Source organism: Marmota monax, unplaced genomic scaffold (assembly GCF_021218885.2).
Source record: "Marmota monax isolate L192 unplaced genomic scaffold, Marmota_monax_Labrador192_F-V1.1 WCK01_AAM20220418_F8-fsc00089, whole genome shotgun sequence".
Classification (NCBI taxonomy): Eukaryota; Metazoa; Chordata; class Mammalia; order Rodentia; family Sciuridae; genus Marmota; species Marmota monax.
Window position 1 is genome coordinate 6,927,694 of NW_026694744.1, and position 17,746 is coordinate 6,945,439.

The 17,746-nt window shown below is 37.4% G+C and overlaps 1 protein-coding gene across 2 annotated transcripts in view; it reads left to right on the forward strand.

Moving 5' to 3' along the window:
• The first annotated feature begins 2,526 nt into the window (after positions 1-2,526).
• Positions 2,527-17,746, forward strand: part of Mid1 (midline 1) — a 353,950-nt gene continuing 338,730 nt past the window's right edge. Inside the window, exon 1 of one of the 2 annotated variants that reach the window (XM_046424292.2) lies at positions 2,527-2,747. The gene's annotated coding sequence lies outside the window, so the exon portion shown is untranslated. The remainder of the gene's footprint in view (positions 2,748-17,746) is intronic. The other variant, XM_046424289.2, reaches the window with a different exon arrangement.

Here is a 17,746-nt window from a genome sequence, read left to right on the forward strand (position 1 = left end):
TTGAAGCATCTCCTACCTCTGAGATATTTGTACTTTCTTGGATAGCATGGCACACTCAGGATGCAGTACAAGAGAGTGTTCTAGAGTCTGATGGACTGAATTGAATTATATCTCAACTACTCATTAGTTATATATCATTGGGAATTTCTAAAATCTAAATTTCTAAAATCTATCCCCTGATATTTTCTTTAAACCACAATGATATTTTCTCCCCTTCAAGTAGGTCCTGTATTTTATTTAGTTTCCCATAAGTGCAATTTTTTAGCACAGTGTAATTACTCAGCTGTAAGTACTCTCTCATTGGGGTCCTCTATGGTTAGATGGAATTCATGCTGCTTTAGTGACGCAGCCTTCCCCAAACCATTTTGTGAGATACCCAAAATGGATTTAGCAGAGGGTTATATTTCCTCTTTAAAATAAGCTACTTTGAGACCCAAATTTCATTTTGACCTTCCAATTCAATAATTATAGCCTACAATATTTTGTGTGTAAACCTACATGATTGTTTGCTTAGAACTGCCAGAACATATTTGGAGGCCAGCTTAAGGCATTTAAAGGTTTAACCTGCCCTGGAAAAAGATGCATTCTTTGTCTTGCAATAACATGTTAATAAAGTCTAAAGTTCCTGCATAAACAGAACTTGCTTCAGCGGGAAATATGAAGACATAAAGGTGCAGGATCATAAATGAACTATATTAGTGAACATCATTTACCTAGCATGGCACAATTTTACTTAAGATTAGTGAAGACCCAGTAAATAGAAAATCATAATATTTCTTTCAGTAGGGAAATCAGGATGAGTCTTAGCTTGATACAATAGAGGTGTGTATGCTGTGAACAGAAAAAATGTGTGCAATATTTGCAAAGTTATATTTTCATAATATTTTATAACCCAAATTCAAATTCAATAAAAATACACTTCCTATCTCATTTTATGGTATTTCTGGAGGTATTTAAAGGCAGCCATTTTAGCAGTAAGTTATGACTTTATAAACAGCATTTTAATCAATTTGTATATTGCATTTAAACTCTCTGGACACATGATTATTAAAAATTATATTTGAACATGGAAAACTGCCATTGTAATGTTCTGTCTCTTAAAATTGATTCCATCTTCAGAAATACTATTGGAATTAAATTCTGGAAGATCATGGGATTTTTGATGGGCCACGAACTTATCACAAGTCATTGGACCAATCGCTTTATCTTTGTGAGCCAATTTTATTACTGTGAAAAGGAAGTAATACACACCTCACAGCATTCCTGCAGAGATAAGAAGATAAACTGTATGCAAAAGTCTTTGCTTAATGTAGAATGCTGTTCAAAGATTAGTTGCCCTTCCTGAAAGTATGATTTTTGTGCTTTACTATTTTTGGCAGAAACTCTTTAAGATTGGTTTGTGTTGGTGCTGGCTTAGGTGGTGTGTAAACATTCACTCTATCCCCTTTCCTGTGCACAGACCTAAAACAGCACTGAGCTATTTTTAATAATGTTGTCACTACTCAAGGAGCAGTCAGCAGATGGACAAAATAAGAACAAATGATTTTTTAAAGACAGGTCTTATTTAACAGGCGATCTCCATGTACAATACAAGGGAAAGTCTCACATCTCTATTTCATATTAAATCTTCAGTAGAATGTATTAGAATTTAAAAGAATTATAACTTTACTTGGTGGTAGATATATGTGGATGAAAAGAACAAATTATTAGATAATCTATGTAGGTTACCTATTTACATTTAAAATTGTATTTCTAACCTATAGTTAGACCTTTTATCTATAGAGTTCATTTAAGGATTTACTTTCTTCTTAAATCCAAGAAGTTGTTTTAAAATGTGTATACGTAATTATGCAAATTCACAAATCTTAAAATTTTGAAACTATCAAAGCATGTCAATATGTGGGCTTAGGAGAGTTATTACTTCAATATATGTCATTATCTGCCATTTCAGTTATCAAAAATACAAGAACAGTCACTGTATTGTAAAAGGAGTAAACATAAAATAACCATACTGCATTATCTGCCAAAGGCCTGCAAAAGTGAAATAACTATTAATTACTATGCTCAAATAAGGCATTTGAGCCCTATTTCATAAAAGTTTGTTTACACTCTCATGTTTTATTTACTTCTTTGAAAATAATCTCCAGACCAGTTACCCTGATATTAAAAACATAAAAGACAAATTGTATAATGCCCTATACTTTGGATTGTCTTCCTACCATGCCTTCAGATAATGTAAGTTTGGTCACAGCCCATGATATAAAATACTAGCTGTTGACTCACAGTTACACTAGAAGGGCCAATTTTGCAGACTGCCAGGATAAAGATGATTTTAATTAAATTGCACAAATCCCTTTGTACTGCAACCAAACCCTATACAGGCAGGCTGACACTGAGCCGTTCTGGCGTGTGTAGAGTTAACCAGGTTACCGGTGTTCCTAGTTAACTTCTTTCACCAGGAATGCAATTCATGTTTACCTATATAAGGAAACCTGTTAGGCTGACCTGAGTTTGGCGGATTTTTGCGCTGACTGAGAGGCATGTAAGCACACACCCTGGAGAGGGGGAGCGATTCCCAGCTGGACAGAGCAAGCTTCCTGAACGCCCCAGCCATTCAGCTGATCCGAGGCAAAGAGCAGAGCCGGCACTTGCCCCAGAGCAGCCTGCTTGGAGGACCTACAGGTTTGCCTCTTCCAGATCACAATTGAGGAACAAAAAACTTCGTCCTCGGAAAAATGGGGAAGCCGGTGAGTCTTACTGCTCTCTCTCTCTGCTTGCTTCTGCTAAGGGGCACGCCTCACTGCTCTCACCCAGGAAGCAAAGTGAGAGGCGTTGCTCAGCCTCACCCCACAGCTCCTTCCTGAACAAATACAATGCTTTGTGGATACTTCCAGCCAACTTTCTCTGTCGGTTTTGCACATCAAAAATCCACCGAGGCAATAAGTTTAGCACCTTAGACATTCCAGAGAGTGTTTTTACAAGGCAAGAGTTTCTATACTGTTGCGATGAACAAACTTTCTCATCTTTGCTGCACTCTAAAACATTGGAAATGAGTTTGGGGGTGCTTTGTGAGGAACGCTGAGTCCCCAAGGAAGTAATAATAAATTGAAGCGGGGGGTTCTTAAAGCCACAGAGTGTGTGATAGTCTGCAGAAGCTTAATTTGCCACTAAAAAGGCAGTCTGAAGATAACATTTTTCATTCACACAGCAGCAAAATCTTTGCATCCTGTACATGTAATAAAGGACACCTTCTTAGACACTGAGGAAAGAAAGAAGCCGAGCTGCCCTCTTTGTTCTAGACAATGTATAGAAGTTCCCTCTTGCATTTTGTCAACTAGCATATGTCTATTTATATATAAGGCGAGAATAATGAATAAGGCTTTATGTCAAGGGCATTGCGGTCAATTGAGTTAAAATTTGGCTATATTCTATATATATACAAAAGTCTCAATCTGAATGTAATTAAACATAGAAATGTGAAAGTGTTTAACAGGCTTGTGGCAAAATGTTGGTTACATTTGGGAACAGCCAATTTTAACTGAAAAGAAACAAAATACTATTTCCCTCAAGTGAGGAGGCATAGGTAAAACTTTTGAAAAGTCAGTTTTTCATAATTGTCAAAAGTGATTTGTGTCATCATTTTTTTTGGGGGGGGGCATGGTGATATTCTGAATTGATTTAGCTGTGATAATTATATTGAATGATTTGTCTGATCATCTTTTAGAGGAATATTGTCATTTTTCATCATGAACAGAGACTTAATCCAAAAATTTGAGGGAGGAGGATTGTACTACTGACTGCAACAAGTGGCACTAGGACTCCATTTCAGATTTCTGATATTGAAAAAGTAATTCTTAAATTAGCTTAAAGTAATCAATGCAAACAAGAAGATTTGAGAGAATGCCCACTCTTATTAATGGCAAGTCATAGTCATCTTAAACAAAGACTGGCAACTGTCTGTTCATAAGGACAAAAGCTCTGGCAAATTTTGTTTAGGGTCCTTAACTCTAAAAAGCATAACCATCCTTAGTCACACAGTTTAAATGAAACTTGCTTGCTTCCAGGAGAGGAGATGTTTTAGTAAGTAAAAATTTTAATAGCACAAGTAGCAGAGGGGACAATGCAAATTTTTAAACCTTGTTATCTCCTTGCTGCTGCTTAGAAAAACAGGAGTCTTGATATGGTGCTGCTATCAATGAGAGTGAGTAACCCAGGAGACACAAAACACTATTTTAAAATATACGCTTAATAACAGATGGTTTAATACCAGGTTGTGTCACCCTGCCGATGAGATGGCCCCAAGCCAAATCACCCAGCACGTCTGCCGTTTTTCCTGCAAGTTGATATGTACATAGTTATTATACACTAATTACATTAACAGCCAAGGGAATATATAACCAGAAAGATACGTCTCTTAGGGTGGAGAGGATGGGGGGAATGCACGGGGGGTTTTGGATCTCATGTTTAGAATTCTCCTTGCCAGTGGCATATGAATTACTGCAGATGACTGGGAGTCCTGACTGTAGAATCTACTCATCCCAGGTTCCTCGGTAGCTCATTTGGGAGTAATAATATTGATCATAGTATTTAATACTTTGGCATTAACAGAACTGCAAGAGGATTTATTCTTGAAGATTAACATTATTTTAGTGTCCAAACTATCCTCCAATGAAGGAGAGTTTGGATGCTGAATTGTTGGATTAACTCTTTTCAAGTTACTGGTACTATGTTCTTATATGGAGGATACGACTTTTGGCAACCTCCTTAAGCTTGTACAATGTTAGTAGATGTTCTGGTTAAAAGGGATTTAAAAATTCTGGGAAAACAACAACAAAAATTGGTCTTCTTGATGCCGTAATATGCTCATAAGTATTATGACTCCTCATGAGAGGCATCATTTGCACCATACAAAGGAGAATTTGCTGCAAAGTTAGTGATAGCTCATTTTTTTTGGCTGATTATCCTGAGAAATGTTCTGTAAGACAAAGCTTCCCAATGGATAGGCCACAGAGCATTGTAGATAATGAGTAGGTTGTAGACATGACCAGTTGTTTACCTCTCTTGGCACCTGGGCTATCAGGCTATGCCTGGATAGAGGGGATTCCCATAAGATTATCTCTGGACCACATAGCTGCCTCTGTTTTCCTCACTTTATTTAACAAATTAGATCAATTTCTATCTGTCATATTGTATAAGAGACAGGAAATGGCCTTTGACAATCTAGGTCTAGAATATTGATCGAGCAAGTTAAAATGCCACAACTCTGTTAACTTGAGCTTTGGGACTCAAGGAAAAGAAAAATATCCTAATTCATATCATCTTTCGTGAGATTATGGGAGTGTTAAAGCCCTCTGTATGTCCTCCAATGTGTCCTCTTTATTCCATGAAGAATTTAAGAAGGTGTTCTGGACTGTGTGTGTGTGTGTTCTATTCTTAAAGATTTCCTGAAAAGCTAAATGCAGAGTGTTTCTTTGTTAGATTCTTTCTAATGTTTGGTTATTGCTTCTACTTTCCTTTCTTAAATTGCTATTTGTTTGGTTGGGATTCTCCTGCCACCAGTATGGCTTACTCCAAGGACAAGGGACATAAAAGAACCTGGCTTCAAAGGTTATTTATTAAATGCAAATTCTTTTCCTTGGAAACTGTACCAAATTTGTACTAAGCATTCCTATCCCTGATGAACTTTCTCTGGCTTTCTCTGCCTACCATTTGACATCAATTACCTTTCAAAAACATTTTGCGTTATTAATTCCTGTTACATTCATTCTGAAAATATTTATTGAGTGCCTTTTGAAGTCTTATGCTAAGTACTCTGGAATAAAAGTGAGTATATAAGAGACAGATGAACTTAAACAGAGTTTTCATGCACAGATAACACCCCTGCAGAGTGAAATCTCATGACGTGAATGGTATGCAGCATATGAAGTACAATTTGTTGAAAGTTTACTGGATCACCCACTTTTTGCTGGTCATCTTTTAAGTCAGAGGTTATCAACTGGTGGGCACTGGTGACCAGGGTAACTGAAGCATCAAAATACTTATGCTTTCATTGATCAGATGATTTCCATGAAACAAGATGCCAAGTAGATGACAAAGAACTTCATGTGCTAATAAAAGAAAGGCACTACCTGAATTTCCCTGCAAGTCATCTATAGATGACAGAGAGATGATACTACATTAGATTTTGTTAATGTAATCTTCAAGACCACACTTTGAAGCTGGGAGTGTAGCTCAGTGGCAGAGCACTTGCTTAGTATGTGCAAAGTCCTGGGTTATTAGGGATTCCTGGCACACCACATGGAGAAGAGATAAGTCTATAGCACTAGATAACTCAAAAGCTTTTATACTGATTTATGCCCACTGGAAAGTATTAAGGTATAGGTTCAGTAAAAGTTTTCAAGAGGAAGATAAGAGCAGTTGCCATTACTTCTAAAAGGATATATGTAAAGCTTAAAGTTGGGGAACAAGAATTAATAACTGGTTTGCACTGGTAGGTTTTGCCAAGTACCTAGGGCACTGGTAAAAATCAATTTAAAATATATTTATACTTGAATGAAGGTTAGTCAGTGAGGTGAGAGGCAAGACTTCTAGTTATATGTAAAACTATACTTCCATTTTTAATTAATTATTTGTAATCACATAAGAGAATCTTCTGAGAATTAACCTTTTAAAGATATTAAGTACTTCTTATGTTAATGCCAAGGGTTCAGTTAATGTTGTTTTTTATTTAAAAAGAAAATAAAATGGATTCCAATGTTTTGGGAAATTTAACATTCTCATATATGCCTGGTACTTAATAGCTGCATCTACATTAAGAATGGCTTGAACTGTGTGTGAGTGGGAATACTCACACTCTCTTGTGAGATACTCTTCACTTGTCTAAACTTGAGACACAAATGAAGTTAAGCAGAACCTCCTCAATTTGACAGTTTGAGTTTTAACACGTGACAGAAATGGAATTTTGGACAAAGAGTTTGAGGCAGGAAATGCTGCATTATTTATGGGTACTATTCTGTAACAAAGCCTTGGTTATTTAAACCAAAATTATTTTCCCCCTTGAGTATCTAATTGTGTAGTTATTTATATCTATACTGACACATTCATCATGCATTGCCTTGGGATACAAAACAGTATAAAAACTACCAGAGAACAGATAACAACTTTACTCAAACTGATAGCCTTGGCATAAGGTTAGGAAACACCAAAAAAAAAAAAAAAATGATAGTGTTTCCCAAGTTTATTTCAAAGCAGTGGTTGGTTGGGCCAATTCATTTTCAACTTCTCAGGAATTCAAGTTCCTCATCTATCAATGATAACATAAATACTTCATCCAATAGTTATGAATATTAAAAATGGTCATGTCTGTGAACACACCTGGAACAATGCTGAGCATGAGAACAATCAATTAATATTGGTTGGATCTGAAATGGTGGAACAGGTGGGGGTGCATTATTATCTTAAAGTAAACAATTCAGGGATTGAAGAAACAGAAGCAGACACATACTCATAGCCCCTCAATGATTTAAAATTTCTGTTTCAGTGAAGCAGGGTATATCTTCTAATCACTTCTACTGGTCCTCTTTGCTTATTTTTTTTCCTATTTGTCCCTTATAGGTTATTGTGTTTGAGACCCTTGTTATAAAGACATCTTCCTTCTGTAGCATTCTGTTATCTCCACATAGGTTTCTCCATTTTAAGGTGTTTTCCCAAAAGTAACATGTTTTATAAATAAAGCAAAATATTATTACTTCATACCTATTAATTTAACACTTGAAATGGACTAGTAAATTTATTGAAAATTTTCTTAATAAGCAGAACAACTCCATGGCTTCAGTTCATGACAATGGTTTTTCAGGGGTCTTGAGGGTAAACCTTTCTAAGGGTATTATGCCCCTAAGGTTACCCTCAAGACCCCTCTCCAGCTCCCCATCCCAGCAGAATGAAATATTTAATCTCATGTGGCTCCCAAGATGTGGAGAGAATATCTGTGGGATGACATACACTGGCAAGAGTTCATTCCCTGCTAAGGCAAGTGAGGACCATATGGTGTTTGTGTGATGAGGAAGCTTTATCAAAATGTAGATTGAGTAGTTTTCTATATCTCACTTATTTTCACTGAATCTCAGGTACCATTTATTATAAGATACAACACTAAGAAAGAAAATATTTTGAATTAATCAATAACAATGCTTTCTTGGTGCTTAAATATTTTATACTACCTTTATTGAAAGCACTCTTTTAGGCTTATGTAGGCTGATGACTTAAAATCACATATTCCTTCTGTGCATACATAAAATTAAAAATATAGGGAAGATATACTTAAGAAGTTTCAACTTTTTAACACTGCAAGTCATCATATCTGCACTTTTCTGCACCATGCCATATACTTTGTGCCAAAATTAAGTGTTTCATTAAAAAGAGCTTCTCCAGTATCTCTGATTCTCTACCAGGAGGGAACAATTAAGACTCTTCTCCAGATGCTCTTATGAGAGAATGCAATTATTCATTTGTACCTCCAAAGAATGTCCACCAAACTACTACACTTCTTTGTGAGCTAATTCCTTAATCCTTCTAATACATGTCCACAAATGCATTAAGAACCAGCATGCTTGGTGAGTTCCATATGTCTCCCAGGTGTCTATATTTCTGCCAGTACCACCTGAGCCCCAAGATGCTGACTCCTCTCTTCTCTCTCTCTCTCTCTCTCTCTTTCTCTCTCTCTCTGGGAAAATCCTCCTTCATCCTTCTTTGAGAGACTGCCAGGTGACTTTTCTTCCACTAATGACTAAGGTTAGATTCAAATAATGCCTATAGCTGGGCACAGTGGTGCACACCTGTAATCTCAGCAAATCGGGAGGGAACTGAGGCAGAAGGATTGCAAGTTCAAAGTCAGCCTCAACAATTTGGCAAGGCCCTGACCAACTTAGCAAGACCTTGTCTCAAATAAAAAATAAAAACATGCTGGGGGTGTGGCTCAGTGTTTAAGCACCCCTGGGTTCAATTCTTTGTACCCCCCCCCAAAAAAAGGCTATAATTTAACTTAAGTGATAATAATATGAACTGCTGTGATCAACAATTGTTGTAGACAAGGAATGACAATTATATCATGACTGCAGCCTAGACAGCAATAAATAGAAGACACCTCCCTATACCAGCTAGGTGAAACTAGGAAAGATTTTCCCCTGAGAACTCATCAAATAGGGTATATCTTCCCCATCTCACAGGGAAATCTCAGCATTAGAGAAGGATTTTGTTGTCTTTTAAGGTATACAGAAGGCATTTCTATCCTAGCAGAAATCACATGGCTTTAGGGAGGGCAAGATCTGTAGTTGCCATATTTACTGCTTTGGCATGAACTTCTTCCCAATTAAGACTTAGTAAGAAAGTAAGGTCCTTGTAAGGATGAGACAAGGAATGGGATAGCGTTAGGGTATAGCAATGTAGAGAAGGCAAGAAGAAGAGAAAAATAAGTAGAAGCTCAAAAGTCATTCAAGAATAGTTATCAAATATCGGCTGTACCCAAGACATTTAATACCAGAGCTTAAAATGGAATCCGCATTTAAGTACCTAACAGTCTAATATGGGGGAAAACACTGATAAAACATCACACAAAGGGGCAGGTGCACCTGAAATAAAACTATAAAGAAGAGCTACATGTTGCCATGAGCATGTAGTAGGAAGATTTTGCTAATCAGCAAAGAAGTCAGAGAAAACTTCCTAAGAAAGGGATGCTTGAACTGGGAACTAGAAGAACAGAATGAGTCCATGTTATCAGAGGAATAAGAAATGGCCATACTGTATTAGGGAGTTTTCAATAAGGAAGACATTTGTTGTTCCAAAAGTGCACACTGGCAGCAACCTGGAAAATAGATCAGATCTGAGAGGCATCAGAGTGAATATAGATGGACCCAAAAGGAGATAGGAAAGTGGTCCAGGGAAGATGATATCTACATGCATTAATAATATGGAGGTCAAGGTAAAGAAAAGTGGATGACTTTCAGTTATATTTCAGAGTTGAAGTCAACAGGAGGTGAATAATGGATGGGACATGGAAGATGGCGAGGGGTAAGAAGGTGTCAAGGCAAACTCTCAAGAATTTGACATAACTAGAAAGATAGTGCTGTCACTAATGACGTCTAAAACAATGGAATTCCACCTGGTCTGGGGAAGGGAGAAGAATCATTGTGGCCTGATGGAGTGGAAACAGCATGAACTTTGAGGCTGAAATTCATGAGGTGGGTTAAGTCCTAGCTCTTCCACTCACTAGCTGTCTGATGCTAAATTTCTCTGAGCCTCAGCCTCTCATCTTTAAAAATAAATCCATAAATATCCACCTCAATTGCTGTTGGGACAATCAAAAGAGATGTAACTGACTGCAAATCACTTCCTTACAAGTCCTACACAGGAGTTCCTATTATCACTCCACAAATTCATCAACAACAGAGGCTGCAGGGAGAATGACTATTTTCAATAACTTCCTGGGGGCTAAGTGGGGGTAGGGCCATGTGTGAGGGTCTTGACAGCCAAGATCTCAACACTCTGTAAGTTTTCCTAAAGTGAAGTTCTCTCCTTTTTGATAGTATACAGGGCAGCTATTAACTTCGGCTGTCTGGTAAATTCCTTCTATTGCATTCCAACCCCTCTCCCCCCTCCCCTCAACCTGGATTAAGGGATCCCATATAGGAGCAAGCTACACTGCTTCTCTCAGCTGAGATCCCTTATCACTTGTAAGAGGACTATAGGATTTAAGAAAGTGTAACCCAAGAGTTTGCACTAACAGATGAGCACACTTGATTAACTTCACACTTTCTGTAGGGTTTGGGTGAAGGCTTTACCATTCTGTTTTTCTAGCATCCATTTAGCAAGAGCATTTTATATGACATGTGTAATTTCACTGCCCTTGAGTGACCTCAGTGAATTCCTTTCTGGCTTCTAAATATTCTTTCATTAAAGAGAATCACTAAGCGGTGAAAGCTGCAGCCATAGAGTTAGGAAAACCTTGGAATGGGCAGGTGAGAGGGGGTTAACCTGTAGAATCCAGGTATTAGCTTCCCCCTCTACAGGTGTTCTGTTATTGTACTTTCTAATCACTATAGTATTCTTTCCTGTTGCCTTGTTCCATTTCTTTCCCTTGGGCTGGGGCTGGGGCTCGGGCTCAGTGACAGAGTGCTTGCTCCTCACATGTGAAGCACTGGGTTCGATCCTCAGCACCACATAAAAATAAGTAAACAAAATATTGTGCCCATTTCTTTCCCTTTGCTCTTGGCATACAATATTTAAGTCTCTTTATTTTATAGCTGCATAGTATGACTACAATTTGGGTGTATGTGTGTAAAAATGTTGATGAAAACCACATTTATCTTTCACTGAATTATTAAGGTGGTTATATTTGCCATCAAACTCTTATTTGGGATCCCCAGCACCACAAAAAAGATTTTTTTTTTCAAAAAAGGGATCCTATTGGGTTATTTGTTTACACATAACAAATATTTATTTTGCCATAGAAACACATGCAGGACAGAGTGGGAGGCTTTCCATTTTGTCATTTCACTTGTATAATGTTTGGGGAGAAGATTGTGAAGCATTTGTATTAACTTGCAGGTGACTATTTCTTCTTGGGTCTGGATTGAGTTATGTCAGATTTTACTATATAAACCCCAACTTGGATTTGGGTGACTGTGAAGGGTCGAGAAAGAAGTGAACTAGAAGCTGGTATCTGAAATAGAAGTTTTAGGCATGTTTTTAATAGCTCCCTCTTTCCACCACTTTCCCCTTCCTTCATAGTGTCTGCTCTATGTGGCCTGTTTTGGTGCAAATGCTTTTCAAGATATAATGCCAGTGTAAAAAGTCAATTTTAAATTGAAGGATTGCCATTTTTACTTCATAAAGACCATCTTGGGGGCTGGGGATGTGGCTCAAGCTGTAGCGCACTCGCCTGGTGTGCTAGCGGCCCGGGTTCATGCTCAGCACCACAAAACAACAAAGATGTTGTGTACGCTGAAAACTAAAGAATAAATACTAAAAATTTTCTCTCTCTCTCTAAAAAAAAAAAAGACCATCTTGGTTGTGGCTTTGCTAAGTTCAAAGCAGGAGCATTCCATAGAAACTTCAAATTAGCCTGTGCAATAGCAGTTATTCCAAGCCTGGAAGTTTTAAGAATCACAATACAGCAGAAGGAGCCAGAGCTAGACAGTGTCAAACAGAAAATGAGTTCACTTTGTCCATGAATGGAGTTACCTGCTAATAAATCATTTGCTAATAGTTTGAAGATAATGAAGGAACCTGGAAGAATAATTCCAAGTGAAGGTCACAGCAAAGACAAAACACATCAAACAGTACAATCAATGATAAATGGTGAGAACTTCTGTTTCTAGACCCCAAACCAAGTTCTTACAGAGATAAAGACGTGAGCTTTGCACACCATCAAGCCTTCTGGTCTGTTTACCTTCTCAGAAAGATTGAAACTGGGGAGGAAGAAGGTCTCTGCCAACAGACTTTGGGTCATAAATTAGTTAATAAAATCTGTCCTCTGTTATCTCTGAAATAGCCTATTTTATATATAATTGTCTATCTGATTTATTTGTTTCTCTGCTTAATCCATCCTGTATTTTGGTAGCATAAGTCAATATGTGAGTTTTAAATTTACAAACGTTTCTTATAAATGACCAAACTTCTTATAGTGTGTGTGTGTGTTGTGTGTAATTTATTGCCTTTAGTCAGGAATTTCAAAGCTAACTTTAGGTTTTAGAACATCAGTGATTCCAATGAAATATGCATATTGTTATATTCCAAAATATGTTTATTTTTATTTATTTTAAAAATAATTTGTATTAGTGTTTCAAAGACCTTTTCAGAACTTGTATATTTCTAGTAGATTATTTCTACATATTGATGTTGGTCCATTCTGTTCTTGTGTTCTTATTTTATCTACTAGAGTCATTATCAATAATAAAGCAGCACTATATGTATCTTTGTACATATACAATGTGTCCATTTGAAAGTCTCTGTTTTAAGGAGGGTAGCCATTTTTATGGTTTTTTTCAAAGTCAGATAAAAGATACAAGAAAAGAATATAATATTTTTGACTGGTTAGATTGGGAACGTAAATGGAAGACCAAAAATGTTGGGGGTGGGGAAGAATAAAGAAACAAGAAAAGGACAGAAAAAGACAAGCAGCCAGGAAGAGAGGTCCTAAAACAGCAAAAATCCACTCTCCCCTCTCTAACCAAGTCTGCCTCTCATATAGAAACCAAATCCCAGCTAATAGGTACAGAATGAAAAGATCAAGAAAAGAAGCCACAAATTGCTATAAAATACTGGAGACAGAGAAAGAGAGAAAGAAAGAACAAAAGAAAGAATGAGAAAGGTACTTCAGGCAAAATGATTACAAAGTTAATGAAATGAGCAAAAAGGGGAAATAAAGAAGAAAGTACGAAATGAAAAGGTAACATTAATGCATCAAGAAATAAGAAATGTTGACAAAAGCAGACACTGTGCTTGAGTTGATGGGTGGCTGAGAAAACACTGCTCTCTGGGTTTCTGGGTGAAGAGAGGAATAGGGAGCACAAAAACAAAGGTGGCCAACTAGAAAGAAACAAAAATAAGGTGAAGGGGCTGTCATTATCCCACATTCAAAAATGGCCAGCTAAGAGATGAGTCCCTAAGAATGGCTTAGCAATAATGTCCTGGTGGGGTTCATTCCAGTGAAGCTGACCACTGGAGATGATAAGGCTTGTCTAATCTTTGTAATTAGTCCTATTCTACCACATTAGAATGAATGAAATTTGCTTTTTAAATGGTCCGACTTGAAGCAGAGTGTGGTGGCCCATATTAAACCAGGTACTTCTGGTTCAATAAATGACTCCTGGGACTATGGAAAGCATTTGTAGGATTAACTCTTTAGGCCACCAAGTGGCTAGTGGCTTGGGAGGCTGAGGCAAGAAGATCACCAGTTCAAAGCCAGCCTAGCAACTTTAGCGAGGCCCTAAACAACTTAGTAAAACTCCATCTCAAAATTAAAAAATAAAAAGGACTGGGGATATGACTCAGTAGTTAAGCACCCCAGATTCACAGTGTAAAAAATAAATAAATAAGTATGTAGAAAAGGCTTGTATAGCGGGAATCCAAGGCTTGTAAGCTGTGAGGTACTCCAGAGGAGGCTGGGTCCTCCTGAGTTAATGAATGATTATCCTAGTTCAGTGAACAATAGCCTGGTGGCCTAAAGAGTTAATCCTACAAATGATTTCCATAGTCCCAGGAGTCATTTATTGAATCAGCAGTACCTGGCTTAATATTTATAAAATGTTTTGAATTTCTGCAAGGGAGAGAGAGGGGAAAGGCTATGGTATGTGAATCCATTTCTGTTGTTAAGCTTCACCAAAGTACCCAGTGCTTGACTTGGTAACTGCCAGGCTTACAGCCTGCACATGAAATTCCACATCTAGTCTCTTGTGGGTTTGGTCTTGCTCATTCATTTTTACTGTGATTTCCCTTGCAGTAACTTATGTTTTGCAATTCAGCAACCCGAGTAATTGTTTTTATGGCAAGCTTGCATCTCACAGTCAATCACATGTTTCAAGGCCCATTTCAGAAAACTACTTTGACACAGAGTGTTAACAGTGAATTATTAATTCTTACCTGCAGCAAGGAATGGTGCTCAGAGTGGTCAGGGAAGACTTGCCGGCTGTTGACTCACAGTTATACAGCTGTATTTAAAACTCTAGTGGGCAATTGTGAAGATGGCAAACTTTACTTTGATACAGTGCCATAGCACCTCCATTAGTGGCCTGGTTAAAATGCAAACATCTGCTTGCTTTTATTGCCCATGTGTTACTTAAGATGGTCTGTTTCTTTATGACGTAAATCACCGGAATCTACTGACTATTTTTAAAGACTCTTTTAGTGTTTCCCTGAAACAATCACTCTTTACGATTGTTTAATAGATAATTGGCCCTTTAGGTACACAAAAATTATAAAGATCATATTTTCTACTCTGCTGACCTTTTCTAAGGATGACATTTTAACTAAAGTACCCTGCCTGCCTTTGGAATTTGTTGTCTTTGGGGGCTGTATGAATCATAGATCCATGTTAGCACATAAGGTCAAAAGAAACTGCATTGCAGACAACTAAATGTGAGATAACCAGCCGGCTATATTTTGCTCACTGACCAGAGTTTTGTGGATTTGCCTAGCTCAGTTTGCCTTGCAAATGTTTGCTGTTTCCTTACCTATATATTTATCTTGCCCTGGTAAGCTGTTGGGCAATTTATTTGCCCTCCAGGCTATGCACATGTCCAGTGCAGATAAGCTTTAGGGCAGCAAGGACCATCATTTTAATGCCAACTGCCAGGCTGTATTCCAGGGACTCTTGATGGGCAATTTTGTCTTACTTTTATGATAAGCAGGGGTTTGAAGCCAATGGGACTACTCAAGAACCTCAAAGCCATGAAACAAAGGTTCTATCTCTGGGAAAAATGAAAAACACCAATTATGATCCCAGATTTGAGAAAAGATAGGCATAAGGTACAATGAATACTAAAATGACTCTCCTTAGCCCACTGATTAGAAAAACTCAAGGAGACATGGCTATACATACAGGCTTGTGTAACTTGTAGAATGTTACAAAATAACCCATCTGGAAGAGTACTTTCATGTTATTCCATAAAATAGAGCTCTTATTCAGGTTTTAAGATTACATAGAGCCAGGAATCTTCTAGGCAATTCCCAAGGGAAGAGTATTGGAAAATTATGAAGATTGTTAGAGATATTGAAATTTGCCAGAAAATTAAAGAAAGGAATAATTGATCAACTCCAAGAGAACAGAAATAACAAATGTAAAAATGTTAGATTGTGATGATTTCTTTCCACCTAACATCGATTGATTTCTTCTGCTCATGCTCGCTCTCTCTCTCTCTCCCTCCCTCCCTCTCCCTCTCCCCCTCTCCCCACCCACCTCAGTTCTGAATATTGAATTTATGAAAATTCAAGGGAGAAAAAGAGCATGTCCCAAACAGAAACAATTGAGGGGTTGGGAAAAGAACATAAGAACCTCCACCATAACGTGACTGAGGAAGGAAAGAATGCAATGGAGAAATCTGAAGTCATTGATTGCAATATATTTAACAATTACAATGTATTACGATTACAATGTATTACAATCATAATTATATTACAGAAGAATGCCAGTTGTGGTGGTGCATACCTGTAATCTCAACAGCTCCAGAGGCTGAGGCAGGAATTTGTGAATTTGTGAATTCAAAGGCAGCCTCAGCAACTTAGCGAGGCCCTAAGCAACTCAGTGAGACCTGGTTTCTAAATAAAACACAAAAAAGGGCTGGGGATATTTTTCAGTGGTTAAGCACCCCTGGGTTCAATCCCTGTTACAAAAACAAAAAGAAAAAGTAGCAATCTGTATATTACAAATATAGGGGTATGAGTAAGGGAGATAAATTACAGTTCAGTTCAAGTTAATTTCATTTATTTAGTTGAAAAGACTAGATTAGTGTTCTATATGTTGCTAGGGGAAGATATAGCAAAGAAGAACTCACCTTGTTTTATAATACTCAGTTTACCACAGTCACTTGCTATTTAATGCCCTGTAAGGTTGTATAGAATTGCACAGAAGATGAAATTTTGAGCCACAAGACCTTACTTAGAATCTCTGCCAATTGCTTGCCAGCTGGACTTCCTGTTCTGAACTCTCTGACATTGATTTCTTTTACCACCTGCCTCTCAGGGTCATTTGGCAAGACTGAGGAAGGAGTAGGTGCAAACATTCCTCACAGAGTGAATACTCAGAACATAAGAGCTGATATCATGTCCTCCAAGCTATGAGGGGGTGATGGCCCAGTGTTTGATAAACAGGTGAGGCATGGGACTCTCTCTCTGAAAGACAAATCAAGAAAATACTCCACCTTGAGGGGAGAGGGTGGCCACCGAGAGGATTTTTAATTTGTTAGTTAAAAGTGCTTTTACTCCAGATCACTCAGAATTGTTTAGACTTCCTTCAGAGGCCTGTGGACTCAGGCAGGAGGTATGATATCTTTGTTAATATAGTTGGTAAAAGGGATTGATAGCATGTAGAAAAGATGATTTCTCAGAGTTGGGGGTGAACATTTATTTTCTATTACACTGTTCACTCAATTCACAATGGATAGCTTTCTACCTTCAAAGACTCTTGGAACTAGATCTGGCTGAAGCTTTTTATGTGAAATACTGCTTAAATGAATTTGAATTAATGCTACTAAAATATTCAGTGATTTCAGGCAACCATTGTAACATATGTTGGCTCAAAAGTAACTTTTAAGAGTTGTGCCTGGAGACAAATTCTCTGTGAAATGCTTGAATGAATTAAAAACAAAGTTAAATTTTGTTTGGAAGATGACGTTTGCTTAGTCTGGTTTGATAGTTCCTCTTAGATCAGAAACATATTAGTTATTTTAAAAATATACATGTCCTAAAGACACATTTCAATAGAGCAAAATCCCTTATTAACAACAAAATCCTATTTCTATAAATACACAAAGACAGCAGCAATATACAATGAAAGTAAATAAGTCCATGGCCATTTCTTCTTCCTGTGACTCTTGTGGAATTGTCCTTTTGATGGAAAAGAAAACCAAGGTGAACTCATCCAAAAGTTGTTAATAGCAGTAGCAGTTTTCCAAAGCATTTCATTACTAAAGTCTATTTATCATAAACATATCTAATTTTACTTTTTCCTACTCTTAGATTTCAAATATAGACA